The sequence below is a fragment of the Platalea leucorodia genome (genome assembly GCF_965183815.1).
Source record: "Platalea leucorodia genome assembly, chromosome: 5".
Taxonomy (NCBI): domain Eukaryota; kingdom Metazoa; phylum Chordata; class Aves; order Pelecaniformes; family Threskiornithidae; genus Platalea; species Platalea leucorodia.
Genome location: NC_138827.1, coordinates 53,699,438 through 53,712,574, shown reverse-complemented (window position 1 = coordinate 53,712,574; position 13,137 = coordinate 53,699,438). Strand labels below are relative to the sequence as shown.

At 45.9% G+C, this 13,137-nt stretch overlaps 1 protein-coding gene across 1 annotated transcript in view; it reads right to left on the bottom strand.

Annotated features, from left to right (window-relative positions):
- The window catches only part of LOC309591744 (uncharacterized protein C1orf21), a 128,969-nt gene extending 116,160 nt beyond the window's left edge, over positions 1-12,809 (bottom strand). Inside the window, exon 1 of the mRNA XM_082314498.1 lies at positions 12,704-12,809. The gene's annotated coding sequence lies outside the window, so the exon portion shown is untranslated. The remainder of the gene's footprint in view (positions 1-12,703) is intronic.
- Between the last annotated feature and the right edge of the window lie 328 nt (positions 12,810-13,137).

The window sequence follows — 13,137 nt, the reverse complement described above, 5'->3', positions numbered from 1 at the left end:
GCTATTTAGCTCTTCACGTTTCATCTCCCAGCCCTCTACCTTGCCGCCTCCTTGTTTAATACATTTATGAACAGACATACTACTCCCGCTCTCCATACCATTTCTCAGCTTATTGATACCAACGCTTCATGGTAATGACCCAGAAACAACATGCCCAGGCTCTGCTCCTACCCCAAAAATGAAGAGTTAGCCAACCCCACCTGCTCAGAACTGCTAAGTGAAAGCCCCTAGTGATGCCCACGCAATACCTCCTTTGCTGGGCATCACGGTGGCCAACCATTACTCTGAACTTCTTTTTCAATATTAGTTTTCAGTCCATACTAAACCCAAGGTGCCTGCAGGCTCCAGTCTGTACGAGGTAGGTAGGAGCTGTAGGACGGGATGGAGGGTGGTGGGGAGCTGAGGCTGGGGGACAACTGAAAGCCAGATGCAAAGGGGAGCTGTACACCTTCTAAAGAGGGCAATCAGAAAGCCTGAAAGACAGGTTTTCAGTTTACTTTGTTCTTTCACACATCTGTGATTATGGGTCTAATGATAAAGTAAAGCCACAAGAATCCTTCTTCTACGGCATTTAACAGTATTAAAAACCATTGTACCTCTAAACATTCAGAAGCTAAATCCTAGAATTACTAAGCTCAACAGCAAAATTCTCCGTGACTTCAGCAGTACCCAGCTTTGGCCCCAGGGTATTGAATGCAAGCGCACACAGGGGCTAAACCTAATCTGCACTGATATTTACATAATTTCCCTGTATGTAAACTAATTAACATAGCCACAGTATTTGACGGTACTTCTGTCTTCCATGACTGATGAGTCAGAATTGCTTGTTCATAGTTATTAGCAATATAAACCTGCAATCAATCAGCATTGCTTTCACCCTGCAGAAGCAGGGAGAGAACAGCTACAAAAGCCATCAGGAAATAGCAATGGACACCCCAGCCCCGGGACTGAACTGGGAGCATTAGTACTTGTCATAGACAGCAAGAGAAAATACTCTTCTTCATAACTATGAACTTAAAAATAGTATTTGAAAAGCAAATCTGTTATGAGAACAGAATTAAACTACTGAGGTTCAAGTTGATCAAAGGATTTAGAAAAATAATCCAGATTTCACTCTATTTTAAAAAAAAAAAAAAACACAAATATTTCAAAGCTGAGAAAAGGGTTCTGTTTTTACGTCTCTGATAACAAGGCACAGAACAAGATCAGAGTCCTACCACGCTGCATGCCACAGATACCATCACAGCTGCAAAGCACCTGAATGGGCAACTCCAGTCGCAGCAGCTCCACAGCCTCTCGGGGAAAAAGAGCTGTGGTCTCCTGGCTCCCACCCTGGAGCACCATTCACTACACCATGACATTTTTCTCCTATTCCAGTGATATCTGGAAGCATGTACATTTTTTCCTCCTTACCACATGCTTTGAAGCTGATTTTCTGGTGCATCCTTGTTCTCCTTTATACTTCTTCCCAATATTCCCTAAAACTTTCCCTGCGGGCACTCATTTCATCCAAGCCTTTCTGGTATAGATCTATAACAAAGCAGCAAACAGGATAAAAACCGGGGGAATTGCTAAAGGCAGCTGCACACAGCACCAAGGGAATACTCCTAAATTTCCAGGTAAGCACAACAAACACAGCACCTTAGACTGCTGTAATTTTCATCAATTTAAACTTTGTCCTAGAGTACCTCCAGTGACTAACCAAATACTTGAACCTACTAGATGCACTGGCTAATGACCAGGTAGGAATGATGAACTAGAGACTGGTAAACCAGCTTGCAATCCCTAGCACCAAGAGTCATATATTACCTTAAGGGTGAAAGTCACTCCCATCTTCTGTTTTCCATCTCTTCTTTGACATTCAAATCAAGATACAAAACCAGTTGTGCAGTCTGATGATACAGAAAGGTCCCTGCGTCTCCTCCAACACGTTTCTTCCCCTTGACATTGAGACCAGATCAGCATTCCCACAGACAGCATCTGAGCTGAGCTCAGTTTGCACTTGGAAGAGACTTTATGGATACCAAGCCTAACTCACAGAGTTTGATTTTATTGGCATGGAAGCAGCAGACCATGAAGTTCACATGGTACTTTTTGCTTACACCCAACCATACTCAGCATTTTCAAAGCAATAAAACTGTTTCCATACAAAACACAATGCAGGCACGTTCATGAGATGTCGCAGGAGTTGGCACCAGGTAAAGAATGGAAGATTATAGGCAGGGAAGAGAGGAATGGGAAACTGAACACCTGGAAAAGCACAGAGGTCACCAATTTACTCATTAAGAGAATCCATCAGCAAACAGGACAGTGCAATTCACTGGGTAACAACCATCAAAGCGAAACCAAGAAGTCTTCAGGGCCACCTCTATTCTCACTTGTGGCTTTTATTCCTGAGGATATTCAGAGTCATGAACAAGATCAAAAGCAGGGCTGATCTCACACGCTCAGAAAATCCACATCAGATTTTTTTGGCAATAGTTTCCTTGGCATGGTTAATTCACCTGGGATCTTCCATCCCACCTCTGCCTCTCACAAGCACCGCATTAAAACTTACCTCTTGCTTGCGAAAGACCACGTCTCGGGAAGTGGCTAACACTGATTATGGCCAACAGCCTGTTATGTGCCTTTTCAAAGCATACGCCGATGCAAAAATGCCCGAGAAAAGAGAGTTGTTTCTTCTGCATTTGGCTTAAGGCAAAAAAATACAGGAACACAACAATTATCCTGGTATTTATCCTCCACTAAAAAGATAAGGGCTGTGATGGCAAGAAACAGCAAGTGGGTTCTTCATGTGCTTTCCCAGGATAGCAGTAGCTCTTGGGAAAGCAAGGTGGCAGAGAAGGGAGGAGGTATTGCCATTCAGATACTATTCTCCATCACAATCCTTTGACATCAGTAGGATCGTTCCTATATCTGAAATAGAGTGCTTTATTTCAAAATCAGGTGTTTAGACTGGTGGTTTTTTGCACCTTGGGGTTTCTTTTGGAGGGCAGGCAGGAGGGAAAAGCCAGCAGTAAAACAACTACTTGCCTTACTCTCATTAATCATAACAGGAGCAAAGAAATTTCTCCTCACCTATTGCAAGCCAACATAAACCCCAGAAAAACAAGAGTACTTCACCTCTAGCACTTAATGAACATTCTCTGTGAACTTCACCTTCTTCTCTGTAGTCTCCCCTGATCCCACACTGCTGCCCAACCTGTTCTGCCTACAAAGGAAGGCCAGGGCAGGGCCTGGAAGGGTTTGGACCCATTTTTCACCCAGCAGCAACAGCACTATGTGCTGATTCTGCAACATTTACTATTGCTTCAACCTCAGCGCCCTCAGACAACCAAACCCCGCAGGCTTTGCACAGCCAATCTTCCCTGACACAACAAGAACACCATCCAAATCTCAACACTGGCATGCAGCATGCGTCTATCTGCAAGAACAGGATCTCTGCTCGCAGCCTCACACGGGCCGCCTGGCCAACAGTCAGAAGTATGGGGGAGGAAAGGCTACGTGTTTGTTTACACCCTCCGCGGCTGCTGGGTGGGAAGGGAGCTGGGAGGGATCGAGTAGGCAAAGATGGGGCGCACATCCTTAACCACCACTTTCAGAGCGGCTGAATCAGCGCTGGGTGGATGGCTATTTATTGCTGACACAGGCGTGCAATAAATCACTACCTTTCTGGAGCAACAAGGAAGTTGCAGGACTGACTGAGTCATCCTCCATCCTGACGCCATTCCAGGAGCGGAGCCACGTACGTCCCCCGGCTTTGGGCTGTGCCCATGGCCCAAAAATAGCTTTTAAGCCAAATCCTGCAGTCATCATTCAAAGCTGAAATGCTTATTTACACTCAGCAAGAATTCATGTATATTTTTGACACTGCTAAGAGTAACCAGTGCTTAAATTATTTGCTTAACAAAGGAGTCTATTTAACTACAAGAGTTACATCAAGTATGCAATGTTTTCTGACCCACACAGAAGCTAATAATTTGCATTTTATGGAACTCCTTTGCACAGACAACCCATCTTAATGGCCAACAACACACTGCACAAAAATTAATAATTGAAAAGCAGTCGTCAGCACTGTTATTTGCGTTACAGGTAACTTACAAACCTCGTTAAATTGTAGTATTAAATTTCTAATGACCTTCTGGAAAGCTGTTCACTTTGAGAGCCTTTTTTTAAGGCATGAGCTCACAGAACGCCAAGCAATTGCGAGGGCTGTACATGACAGGAACCCGGAGTCTGTGGGAGAGGCCAGGCAAAAACCCCTGTCACAAAGATGTCAGCCCGATCCTCCTTTGGCTGAAGAAGTGACTCTGACTTCACGAACCCCCTCTCTCTCCAGCCAGTCACTTGACCAGGCTTCTCCGACAAATTTCTACCCTAACGCCACATTAATCTGACTTCATCCAGTCCCCACACATCTAAGAAGCTCCAGCTTTTTTTCTGTCAAATCATTGGCTTTTAAACTATTTCTGTTGAAGCACCCAAGCATTTGCTGTGGATGAAAAAAAACCTCAGAGACTAGCACAGAAGTGTAAAGGCAAACAAAAATTACATCACGAAGCCTGGGATTTTCATAGTCTTAGGGAAATTGGTCCCCTGAATCCCACTGCAACTCAATGAACAGTCAAGTGCATAATTTTCCATTATGCTTGTAAAAACCCCCAAATAAATGTACAACTAAATGTAGCTTCACAAGGCTGAGCATTTATTATTCTAAATGCTGTTACTAAGCCTGAGGCCTCTTATTCCATTATTTTTTTTTTTAGGAAATAGTCTCACTCTTGCCAAACTGTCAAAGATGCAGAATGCTAGTTACAGGAAAATCCACCTCAGAGTCAGCTCCTGTCGTTGGGGAAGAACAACAAACAAACCCTATATTCTGAGCTGACAATCATCATGATCTGCCCATTAGTGTTGCGTCACTCTTCACCGGTCTGTCACACTGATGGAGTCTGTCTGTTTGTGTTGGGGATGGCAGTCACTCCTCACTGCTGACGTCTTTGCTCAGGGCTGTGCCGCGGTCTCCGGTACACAATCTGCTCCAGAACATGCGGACTGGCTGTTGCCATTTCAAAAGCTTTCCTGGCATATTTCTGCAGACTGAAACAGGAAGATTTTGGGCAGCCAGGGGCTGATTTACCTCTATATGAACGCCTGCAGGTGTAATTTCGCGCAGCTCTTCCAAACAAAACATTTTCACTGCAATAGCAAAGGCAAACTCCCCCAAACCCAATTTGTTTGGTGGTTAATTAGTATCCTCCACTGCAACGTCTGAGACAAAAGAAAGCAGCACTCCCCTCCTCCCACAAGCATCAAGACTTTTTAGTCTCAAAGATATACCTTATCTGACATGACCAAAGCAGAATGGATACAGCTTCCTCTTTTTTTTTTTTTTTTTTAAACAGAGGAAAAACAATAGAAATTATCTCAGAAGCTTGTTCATTGGGAGGTTTTGATTTTCATTTCAGTAGCACTGGCCAGGCACTCTTAAATTATAGGCTCCCACACCTGAAAACTAGGTAGTAATTTAAAAACATAAATCATAAGAAAAAACAACCATGACCATAAGAACTTTGAGTGGTAAAAATAACAGCGACAGTATTAGAAAACCCTGGTTGGCTTTTTTTTCACCCACTAATAAAACAAGTCCCTGAAGTACTCACACGAGTTTCTCCTCTATGCATTTCTGTGGTAGGTGAAGGGGAGAGCCGCCAGATCTGCTCCCCTGGATTCAGTCCGGCTTATTCAGCAGCTTCAGTTCTGCTATTTCAGATTCCTGCAAAAATAAAGGCTCAGAAGAGAAAGCTGAGCCTCTGGGCATCCACCAGACCACAGCTACTGTGCGCACGTAACAAGCACAACTGCACTGGAAGAAAAGGAATAGTACCCTGTCCTTCAGCATCACATGGCTGACCACGCTCAGCAGCCCAAACCACATCTTTAAACATGCTACTTCAGAGAACACCCTGCTGCTGAAGGCGGCTTCCTAGTGACGGAGTGCTGTGTAAATCCATCTGCAACAAAAGACCAAACTCCTGCACATTTTATCGGTACATTTATTGCACATCAGCTGCATTCCCTGTAAGACGCAGCTGAGATGAGCAGGCCTGTAGACAAAATTAAGCAGCAGGATCCAAACTGGGTATTGCCAGAAGAGAGAAACATCTTAGTCATCCCTCAAAGTTACAGCTGAAATGGGCTTACAGCCCGTTACCAGCTCTTAGAAAGACAGCATTTGTTTTGTTTTACCAGCCAATTCTTTCCTCAGACTGTTTGCTAGTGGAGATGTGCAAATATCCGATATTCAGATCTTTATTGAATAGTAATTTAAAAGGAGTTCTCCAAACAGAAAGGCAAACTTCAACAAGCCCGCTTCCCCAGGAATGGTACACCAACATCAGTACATCATCTAGAAACCTGCAAAGTTCACAGAAAATGCCACTGCCACCATAAGAAAAGGAAGGAGAGCAATTTGTTCCTTCCTCCATGTCTTCCTGCTAAAACAATCTCCCTGCCCAATATCCTAAATTGCACAGGCTCCACAAATCTAATTAGCCATGACTCTAAAACACAGAGGTCTGTCTGCCAAACATGGATAATCACATTAAAGTTGTTTTGCTTTTATTAATAAAAACTTGGGATGGGATGAGATAAAAATCCTAAGGAGCAAAGTCTAAAAGGTAAGTCCCTCCCCCTTACCGAATAAAGAGCTATCTTTGTGTGGATAAACTCCTCTATTGGGCAACTTGGATAAACTTTTCCTTGTTTATTATAAAAGCACAAGTTCACCAAGGTCCTTTTATGTCTTGATGTATGAAGTTATTCCAACTACCTATCATTTCACGAAGTCAAAGGGGTGAGGCTATGGTATTTATAGATACGTTCAGGGCTAGAATTTTGGTTAGCAACAACATAGTTATGGCCTCAACGCCTAACACACACTTTTGGGAAAATGCCCACCTGTATATATAGATCCTGGAAAGATTTTCCTATTAAATACATATTTCAACTGAACTTGCTTTTTATCTTTTTCCAAACTTGATGGTTAAAGTCTATTACTTTCTGTTAGATACAGAGACAGAAGAAAAACAAATGGGGGCCACTTCCATAGTAAGAGGAAAGACCCTGATGCGATCCTGATGCTTTCAGACACTTTCACTGGTTTGGGGGTTTTTTATTAGCAATAGCACTCCACTCTCAAAAATGGGGCCTCAGTTTTACTAATCACATGCCACACATTAAGAGATTAATCTCTGCAAATAACTCAAAATGCAAACAGATAGACAGTGCTCCACAAAAGAGAAAGAATGTTTTTCCATGATTCAGATAACAAATTACGAGCTCATAATGGTTTAAAAATCTGTTTCTCCAAACCTCTAATCCAGAGCCCTGCCTAAAGGCTGTTCAGGACCAGACCAATACTCCAGTTAAATCGTTCGGCATTGGCACCTCTTCACTCCAGAATTACCTTCCTTTGAAGCAAGTGACAGCAGACACACAGGCAACGGATGCTGTTGGATTAATACTCTGTTGCAGAGATCTTATCCATATGCATGTACTCTTGTTGTGTATAGCATTATTATGTAAGTGTCTCTATTTTTAAAACGGGCAGAAAACGTTTGTCTGGTCACTCTCTACTATTACCCCACCCGTAAACCAGTAAGCTGAAATTCCACCCACTTTAATCATAAGTTTTACAGGCTTAAGGGTGGAATAACAGCAGAAATTACAAGATGAAGATTTTTTGTTTGCTTTAAAAACATGAAAATTTCACCCATTTTTATCAATAGGATTTCAGAAGCTGCCATAATAATAAATAAATTACCAACCTTTGGAGGGCTTCTTTTAATACACCAAACATAACGGCCGTTACCACCAGTACCAAAGTCTAGTACAACAAACTCTGTAACCCAGATGGCCCCTGTAACCCAGACTGACTCCTGGACCACCAGTACAAAAGCAATCAGGTCAGTTCACAGTCAAAAGATCCTGCTTCCCTGCCACACGAAGGACAAGCGGAATTTAAGCTTTTTAACACCCATCTGTTCCTGAAATGGTCTGGGATGGCATGTTGAAAGCTAACCTAAAGAACAATTCAGTGACCAACACATTTTTTTTTTACTGTATGATGCTGCACTTATTGGAATCTTTATTTCTTAACTTCAAGCTCTTTAATACAATTTTTCAATTCTGTTCCCCACATCCTTCCATATCCACTAAAATGTTGCACCAGATAACTTGCAAAGATTTCCTTTGGCAAGAACTTCAAACAACACTGCTGAAGTCACTCTTCGGCATACAGCAACTCTTTTGTTGTCCGAGTTGTTCTGCACCAAGACTTACTGCAATCTATGTACAGGATGTATAGCTGCAGAAATCACGTCACTTCTTGTATTTGAACATATTTTTTTTGCATGCAACCACCAAAATGCTGCAAGTGTAACGGTACCTATCTATGAAACGTGACTGTAAATAGGGCTGGGAGCATACCTTACTGCAAACATATAGCAGTTATCTTTATATACATTCTAAGACCTGTTAACATCCCTATACATAGTACTTTTGCATGTAAAAATCTAAAAAGGAAGATATTCTTCCAGAATTCAGATAAAAATCATAGGGCGGACACTTCAACTAACAAGCCATAAAAGGAATAAAATAAAATCCTTTTCAGAGTGCACAATTATACCTGAAGTTCACCAACACAGGATGTTGTGAAGACTAATGCCATAAAGGTTTTCAAAACAAATTAGACATTTTTCAGAGAAGACAATCCATCAGCAGCTATTAAACAAAACAGCCTCAACGGAACAACTGCCAGCCCAAAGATTTCCTAAAGTGATGACTGCTGGAAGGGTTTACCAGGAGGAAGAGAACTCTGTAGTTACAGTTTTCCTATACACCTGTAAGTGGCCCCATCAGAAAAGATACTGAGCTAGACAGATCTCTAGTCTGACCAAGAATAACTGCTCTTATTCAGTCCGTAAAATTGAAGATGACAAGATACCAACCTGTTAATAAATCGGAGCTGAAGTAGACTACTACCAGTAAAAGAAATAGGCTTAAAATTACTGATTGCATATCACATTCCACACCGCCTCCTCTCTGAACGTCCTACAAGAATATGGCCTGAACAATATTACTTATTCCCAAAAGTACCTCTTTAGATTCCAGTATACCTGAAATGTGCTTGTGTACATTTAGTCACAAGTATGTTATACAGCACAAAGATGAGCCAGTAGCATAGTGACAGATATTTGCAAGTGCCTGTGAAATCCCTTTGCAATTAGGTGCCTGCTTACATAGAATTAAACACAGGCAGCAAGGAAATAAGTAACAATAATATTAAAAAAAAACCTTTCCAGAGTATGTTTGCATGTGTATTGAAAACATAGTGCTGTTCCATCATCTTCTGCTGAAGGATGGAAGAACAGCATCCTCAAGGGTACCTTACCTTTCCCTGAATGAGAGGAAGGTTGGAAGGGCTCAGCCTCCACGCCGATACGAAGGCCACCAGAAAACTGACTGCCAGGAGTCAGTTATTCCCCCTTTCCCCCAACCACTTGACGCCATTGCATACCGTAATAACAGTGGGCATATTTCACACTATGGTATTTTTAGAGCGAGGTTCACCTGTATAGCACCAGAGCCCACGCGAGATCACTGCGCTGCAACCGCAGACCGGGGTCCGAGCGAGGCACTGCGTGCACAGACGCACAAGAGAGGTCCCTGCCGCAACACCGACAAACGCCTCCCTATCCTCCCTGCGCTCCAGCTACTTCCCCCACATCCCAGGCTTCCACCTTCCCCTTTCCATATCGGCTCTTGTCTCTGCCGGCAGGGTCTCACCTCTGATACACCAGCGATGCCTGCACCGACCTTTGCCGAGCAGCACGCACGTCATCGCCTCCTCTCTGTGCAGATTCAGGGAGACAAGCCTTAAAAATCTCTCCTGCAGCCACGCTGCTTCCACGACAACAAGAAGAAATAGCCAACTAATAATGGACTGGTTGAAGGGCTGCCAGCCTCAGCAAACGTGTTTGGAATTATATATTTTTTTAAATTTTATTTAAAGAGCTTCCAGTTGGGCACTGGTCATCTTCCTAGACCCAACACCTGCACTGCAATTAGCACAGAGCCTGCACAGCACCCCAGGCACGATCGGGCTGTGCACAAAGATGTTTGCCGAGGCCTTTGCTTGTCAACTAAATGAAGCTGAAAGTAAGTTTGCCCATGTGTGTGCACAGCACCTAGTGCACCACAGAAGCTCCTGGAGTATAGACAATCAATTGTAAGTGCATTATAATCCTGAGAAATTTACCAAAAATTTATTTACTACATTACTGTGTCCACTCATTGTGTTTTTGTCCAATATTTGCACTACACTAACTGCAGCACATGTCTCCAATGTAAACAGTCGCCCTAATCCATGTTGTTATATATATCATTTGTTTACCCAAAGTTGAATGATCATTTCAACCTTCGTTAATCTGATTGCATAACAAACTACAGCAGCCTTAAATAACCAAGCTGCTCCCTCCAGCACGGATTAGTTGAAATCACTCATTTCAACACCCCCCTTCTTTTAAAAAACAAAATGAAACAGATAATGGAGAAAGAAGAAAATAAAAGTGCCCGGCCATTGCTTTTGCAGCCGACTACCATACAAGACATATCACGGCGTGCAGATGCAGCGCAATAACTTCACACCTGGTGCAGGCTGCGAGCACAAGGTAAAGCGAAATGTTTTCAAACGCTGAGCAATATTGCGCAATTAAAGCACATTCTGCTAGATCTTATTCACAGCTCCAGCGCAGGCTATTAAGCAAACTATACAGCATGGATTTTCAAAACAAGTAATTGCACGTATATAAACAAAGGCCATAATTTACACGGCAGATCCCATAAAAGCTTATCTACCACATGATGTCACACCCATAAATTACAACTTAAAGCACTAGTGTCAAACTGGTCCTGCCCTCCCACCCCAAAATGAACATGATTAATATCAAACACTGCTCATCCATGCCTGCACCTCTTGGAAATAAACACATATGAAGTACCTCCTGAGACAGAGCAGTATTTAAACATTCTTCAGACAATAAGAAGATTTATAATTACTGTTGTATTACATCATCACAAAGTCTTAAACAAATCAAGCTGCCTCATTATAGAACACTTAAGACAATATAAGGTTAAACAACATCAAGCAGTATCGGTGCACTCCACTTGTACCAAAGGGCAAACACCTCCAGCCCCCATACACAGGAGATCTTCAGAAACACATAGCCTCACGGCTATTATCAAACAGCGAGTTAGAAAAGCAAAACCAGAACACACGGATTTCTTTGAACAGACTCAGGACCAGAATTTTTCCATTGAAATCCAACCAACCAAGGCATGGGGAAGGTGAAGGGCAGACAAACAGGAAACCAAATAAGGTGAGGAACATGTTTTGGCATCTCTCAGTTTTAGTTCCCCAGTCCATGATCAGCTCATGAGAAATCAAGAGGCAGTATCGGGGGCTAATATGAAACCACCTATTGATCGCAGCTGGCTTTCTACAGCACGCAACAAAATTCATCCTGTTGACTGATACCCATGGTGGCAGCCTCATCGCAGAAGTTACAGAGAAGACGGGCATCAGCAAACGACTGTCTAACCAACACGTATCTGAATACCTTTGTAAGGGAAAGCAAGCTAAGTATCTCTGCTCCAGGCACAAATATCTGCTCCTCTGAGTCCGCAGTACCCACGAATCTGTATCCCAGGGCCCCCATGATCCGCCTGCTCCGGGGGACTACCTACACAGCAGGCCCTGCACCACGGAAGAAAGAGGCTCCACCGAGTCTGTCCAGGCCAGCTGGGTCTGTGCCATCTCCATCACGCTCAGCCCGAATTCACCATTTCTGCCTGTTATTACGAATCTGACATCACATCAGTGCAAGCACAGTCTGACATCTACAGTTAACTCGGTGATGGTGTAAGTGCCGCCTGGCTTACAGGCGTTTGGTGTGGCAATACGCCTGCTGCTGAACCCTTGAAAGAGAAGACAGATATATATACATATTTAAAATTTGCTACAGAAAGCCTTGCAGTGACTTGTTTCTTCTCCATGAGGCCTGCAGACCTGCAGCGAGGGAAATGCAGCGAGAGACCCCCCTGCCTCACTCCACTTTTGAGCCGTGGCATCGCCAGCACCCCCCAAAGCAAACAGATGCCGTTCAAGCCCCGGGTTGCCTGCCCGGATGGGAAAAACCTTGCCCAGCTGCAGCCCTCTCGCCTCCAAGCCGCGGCCCCCCCAGTCCCCCCGCCAGCCCCGGGGTCTCGCAGCACTTGGCGAACTGCGGAGGAAGGCGCCCGCTCCCCGTACAAAGCCCGGCGGGGTCATGAATAAAACATCGCCTGGAGGAAGGCGGGGGGGGATCGGGATACGGAGAAATAAGGGAATAAAAAGGCTGCGCGGCGGCCGGGGGACGCAGCGGCGGGCACGGCCCCGCGGGGGGTGGGCCCCCCGCACGCCGGTCCCGGTCCCGGTCCCGGTCCCGGTCCCGGCCCCGGCCCCGGCCCCGGCCCGGAGCGGGGGCGCCGCCCGCCGCCGGCCCAGGCCCGGGCCTCGGCGGGGGAAGCGGCGCCCCCCGGCCCCCCGCCCGCGGCTGCCCCCCCCGCCGCCCGCCCCCGCCGGCACCCGGCGGACGCTCACCTCAGGAGCCGCCGCTCGGAGCGGCTCCCCCGCGGCGGAGAGCCGCCGGCAGGCGCCGGGCGCGGCTCGGGGCCCGCGCTGGAGAGGACGAGGAGGCGCGGGGGACCGGGCGGCTCCAACTAAGTGTGCGAGCGCGGCGGCGGCAGTGGCGGCGGCGGCAGCCGGGCGCGGAGCGGCCTCTCCGGGGAGCTGAGGCGGGGAAGGGGCGGCGCGGAGCGGGGGGCGCGCCCGGCCGTCACGGCGGGGAGGCGGGGAGAGGCCGCGGAGGAGGAGCCCCCGCGCAGCGCCCGCTCCTCCCGCCGCCGGCCCGCCTGGGGGCTGCGGGGGCCGGGAGGCCGCTGCCCGGCTCCCTCCTCCCGGGCGAGGGACCGAGCGGCGCCCGGCGGCCGCCCGGGGCGGGGGGCCGGGGCCTGCGCGGCGGCAGCGTCCCCTGC